General features: G+C 57.8%; 2 non-coding genes across 2 annotated transcripts; both read left to right on the forward strand.

The window, feature by feature from the left end:
* Window positions 1-497: 497 nt before the first annotated feature.
* On the forward strand, window positions 498-2,312 carry LOC142794698 (small subunit ribosomal RNA). The gene has a single exon (XR_012892558.1). It is a non-coding gene; the product is annotated as a small subunit ribosomal RNA (ribosomal RNA).
* Window positions 2,313-4,031: 1,719 nt separating this feature from the next.
* LOC142794687 (5.8S ribosomal RNA) lies at window positions 4,032-4,184 on the forward strand. Its single transcript, XR_012892547.1, has one exon. It is a non-coding gene; the product is annotated as a 5.8S ribosomal RNA (ribosomal RNA).
* The last annotated feature ends 457 nt before the right edge of the window (window positions 4,185-4,641 follow it).

The following is a 4,641-nucleotide window of genomic DNA, read 5'->3' on the forward strand; positions in this document are numbered from 1 at the left end:
GGCGGGCTTCGGCCTCGTCAAGCGTGTCCTCGGGTCTGCTCCAGGGGAATCCACGGCAGTCGTCTGCAGCCTCATCCGCTTGATGCGTTAGGGGCTGGTTGTCGGACGGTGCCGTTTTACCACGATATCGAGGTGTGTTCCGTGTCGTCCTCGGGCGATTCAGATGCGAAAGCGCCGAAGACGCGGGCGTGACCCGTCGTCTGGCGGCTTTGCAGTCTCGGCTCCGTTGCTAGTTCCGGCCGGTCCACCGACAGTGCAGCGGGCTTGGGCAACCCGCACGGCGCGACCGAGTCGATGCAACGAAAAAGAGCGAGCATGAACGTGCTTCTTGCCGCACGGCTCCCACTCGTCTTTCGGGAAGGTTGTGCCGTAGCGAGCTCGAACGCCGTCATCTCGGAGTGCAAAATAAGCGTGTTGGGGCGCCTGAAGGTGGCCTCCGCCGCACACAGACTGCGTCCGGCCCGCCGAGGGCGAGGACGGACGCGCAGTCGAACGATTACCTGGTTGATCCTGCCAGTAATCATATGCTTGTCTCAAAGATTAAGCCATGCATGTCTAAGTACATGCCGAAATAAGGCGAAACCGCGAATGGCTCATTAAATCAGTTATGGTTCCTTAGATCGTTTCTTCCTACTTGGATAACTGTGGCAATTCTAGAGCTAATACATGCAGTGAGCCTGGAGCCCTTTGGGTAACGGGTGCTTTTATTAGACCAAGATCGATCGGGTTTCGGCCCGTATTGTGTGGTGACTCTGGATAACTTTGTGCTGATCGCATGGCCACGAGCCGGCGACGTTTCTTTCAAGTGTCTGCCTTATCAACTTTCGATGGTAGGTTACTTGCTTACCATGGTTGTTACGGGTAACGGAGAATCAGGGTTCGATTCCGGAGAGGGAGCCTGAGAAACGGCTACCACATCCAAGGAAGGCAGCAGGCGCGCAAATTACCCACTCCCGGCACGGGGAGGTAGTGACGAAAAATAACAATACGGGACTCTTTTGAGGCCCCGTAATTGAAATGAGTACACTCTAAATCCTTTAACGAGGATCAATTGGAGGGCAAGTCTGGTGCCAGCAGCCGCGGTAATTCCAGCTCCAATAGCGTATACTAAAGCTGCTGCGGTTAAAAAGCTCGTAGTTGGATCTCAGTTCCAGACGAGTAGTGCATCTACCCGATGCGACGGCTCGGACTGAACATCATGCCGGTTCTTTCTTGGTGCACTTCATTGTGTGCCTCGAGATGGCCGGTGCTTTTACTTTGAAAAAATTAGAGTGCTCAACGCAGGCGAGTCGCCTGAATAAACTTGCATGGAATAATAGAACAAGACCTCGTTTCTGTTCTGTTGGTTTTTGGAATACGAGGTAATGATTAAGAGGGACGGACGGGGGCATTCGTATTGCGGCGCTAGAGGTGAAATTCTTGGACCGTCGCAAGACGAACTACTGCGAAAGCATTTGCCAAGAATGTTTTCATTGATCAAGAACGAAAGTCAGAGGTTCGAAGGCGATCAGATACCGCCCTAGTTCTGACCATAAACGATGCCAACCAGCGATCCGCCTGAGTTACTCAAATGACTCGGCGGGCAGCTTCCGGGAAACCAAAGTATTTGGGTTCCGGGGGAAGTATGGTTGCAAAGCTGAAACTTAAAGGAATTGACGGAAGGGCACCACCAGGAGTGGAGCCTGCGGCTTAATTTGACTCAACACGGGAAAACTTACCCGGCCCGGACACTGGGAGGATTGACAGATTGAGAGCTCTTTCTTGATTCGGTGGATGGTGGTGCATGGCCGTTCTTAGTTGGTGGAGCGATTTGTCTGGTTAATTCCGATAACGAACGAGACTCTAGCCTATTAAATAGGTGCGGGGTTCCCAGCACCTTACAACCTTCTTAGAGGGACAAGCGGCTCCTAGCCGCACGAAACAGAGCAATAACAGGTCTGTGATGCCCTTAGATGTCCGGGGCCGCACGCGCGCTACACTGAAGGAAGCAGCGTGTCTTTATCCCTGTCTGAAAAGACTGGGTAACCCGTGGAACTTCTTTCGTGATTGGGATAGGGGCTTGCAATTGTTCCCCTTGAACGAGGAATTCCCAGTAAGCGCGAGTCATAAGCTCGCGTTGATTACGTCCCTGCCCTTTGTACACACCGCCCGTCGCTACTACCGATTGAATGATTTAGTGAGGTCTTCGGACCGATGTCCGGCGCGGCCTTTCGGTTGCGCCGGTCTGTTGGAAAGATGACCAAACTTGATCATTTAGAGGAAGTAAAAGTCGTAACAAGGTTTCCGTAGGTGAACCTGCGGAAGGATCATTAACGGATTGTGAAGGGTGAGCGCCTCAGCTGCGTCTGCGCCCGACACTTTCTGCCGCTGACCCCGTTTGGACGCGGGGTCGGCTTTTCCCCACGGGGCTGCCTGAATGTGGAGCGGCACCCCGTGACAAATTGTTGCGCCCAGCGGACGCCAACACCGCGACCTTGGACGGTCGGCCAGGTGGCGGACGCGGGTACAAACGGCGCAACGCACTCATAGGTCGGCTTTCGACCCGCCACTGCACCGTGGCTCGAAGCGCTCGAAATGCGCGACCCGACCGCTGCGGGACCGCCTAGTACTGTAAACAGGAGCGGCGGAGCGCGAACGGCGAGTCGTGGTTACGTCGGTAGAAGGCGAGGCTGCGCGTTCCCGAAACGCCAGCCGAGTGCCCTCCCGACCGTTCGAGCGTGCAAGAACGAGACCCGACAATCGCGCGGCGACTGCCAAGTACGAGAGGAACGGCACAAGCGTCGGCGGTCGGTCAAGGAACTGGCGATGTGACGGGTCCGCTGTGCACCAGTGCATACCGTCCCGCCGTCCGCGGCAAGCGCCTCCGCGTCCTCGGGTGACGGAGGCTGCCGGTCGGTTCTTGCAGGCGAGGGATCTCGCTGGCACCGGTTCGCGTTGACGCGCGGCCGGTCATGGCACGGCGATGCGACGGCCGAGGTGCGCAGTACTCGATGGAGGAACCGCACGCTCCGATGACCGTCCCGCCCTCCGCGGCGTATGCGTACCGACCGTAATGGTTGCAGCAGCGCCGGCCGGCTTTTGAATTCGCCACACGAAACACGGTGCGAGATCGCGGTTAGGGGAGCGTCGACGTTGCCAGGCGTTTTGCTTGCTGCCGAGGGAAAGGCGGCACGGCCACGTCGCGCTCGTCGCGATTAGCGGGTCTGCGCGCTTTGGGAAGGTGCCGCAACGACTTGCCGAAAGAGGAAGCACGGAAGAACGAGGGACTTGGACGTCCCGACAATTGAACGCACTTGCGGCCAGGCCCTTGCTGGCTTCGTTCTTCCGCCTCGAGTAGGCTCGTACGCGGCTCCGGCGCCGAAAGTGGTCCTTGGCACCGACTTCGGTGGACGTGGGAAGTGCCGCGCAAGTACGGCGCGCCTGGCTCCACCTGTTGGCTAAAGTAGGCAGCCGGATCGGCATTTTGGTGTGCGGTGGCAAACCGTGGATGCGAAAAAAGCTTGTGCGATTTCGTGGAACAAAAAGCGGGGGTCCCCCTTTTTATGCGGAGGAGACCGACCCGCCCGCCGTGGTGAACCGCGACGCCACGGTAAAAACGGGAGAGGCTTGTCGATGGGACCGTGCATCCCGCGCTCCACGGAGGCCGGGAGGCGGCCGCCCGAGGAAATGTGTAGCCGTCGAGGCCCGCATCTGCGTGCACTCTTATCCAAATGGGTGTACCGCAGGCATTTTCTGGTTAGGCGGGCCAATGAGAGCGAGCACACAACGATACCTACGGGTCCGGCTTGGAGAACCGGCTTCGACGCCTCCCGAGTATTTATAGAGGGGTGGACCACGAAAGCACTCGCAAGTAGCGGAAGCGAAACGCCGTCCGAAACACACCGTTTGCTCGATTTGCGGCAGCCGAAAAAGGCGCGGCAGAGTTTTGGAGTCCAAGCGTGCGCTGAAAAGCGCCCTTCTTGGCCACTGTTTGGCCGAGTGCCAGAAACGTTTGGTTTTGACTGTACGGAATTGAACAAACACTTTTTCACGACTCTAAGCGGTGGATCACTCGGTTCTCGGGTCGATGAAGAACGCAGCCAGCTGCGAGACTTGGTGTGAATTGCAGGACACACTGAGCACTGATTCTTTGAACGCACATTGCGGCCTTGGGTCTTCCCTTGGCTTCGTCTGTCTGAGGGTCGGATCACATATCAAGAGAGCCTTCGGCGCACAAGGGAACGTGAGCCGTCGACTCGTTTTGACCGCGTCGGCAACACGGACAGCACGCTGAACACCTCACAGCGAGCGCCAACAGCGGCCACTCAAGGGCGAGACGGTGGCGACCGTCGTGCCAGAGCCCAACCGAAACGGGGGCGACCGACTGCATTGAGGATGTGGCACCTCGTTGAGACCGCCGCAGGACTTCGAGTCGGAAGGAAGCCTGCAGGGAAAGTGCGGTCGAGGTTGCGTACTCCTCTCTGCGACCGGGCGCGCAAGAGCTGCGAGAGCCACGGACGCGCAACTTTAACGCACGGTAAACACGAGGAGCGAAAGCCGGCCAGCAAAGCTTCTCCAGCCGTGCGCAAAGTGCGCGAGATCGCAGCCTTGCGTTGCGCTTGTTGCCCTCGAAGTAAGCAGGGTGTCCCGTAGACCGGGCGC

This window comes from Rhipicephalus microplus, unplaced genomic scaffold, assembly GCF_043290135.1.
Source record: "Rhipicephalus microplus isolate Deutch F79 unplaced genomic scaffold, USDA_Rmic scaffold_477, whole genome shotgun sequence".
Lineage (NCBI taxonomy): Eukaryota > Metazoa > Arthropoda > Arachnida > Ixodida > Ixodidae > Rhipicephalus > Rhipicephalus microplus.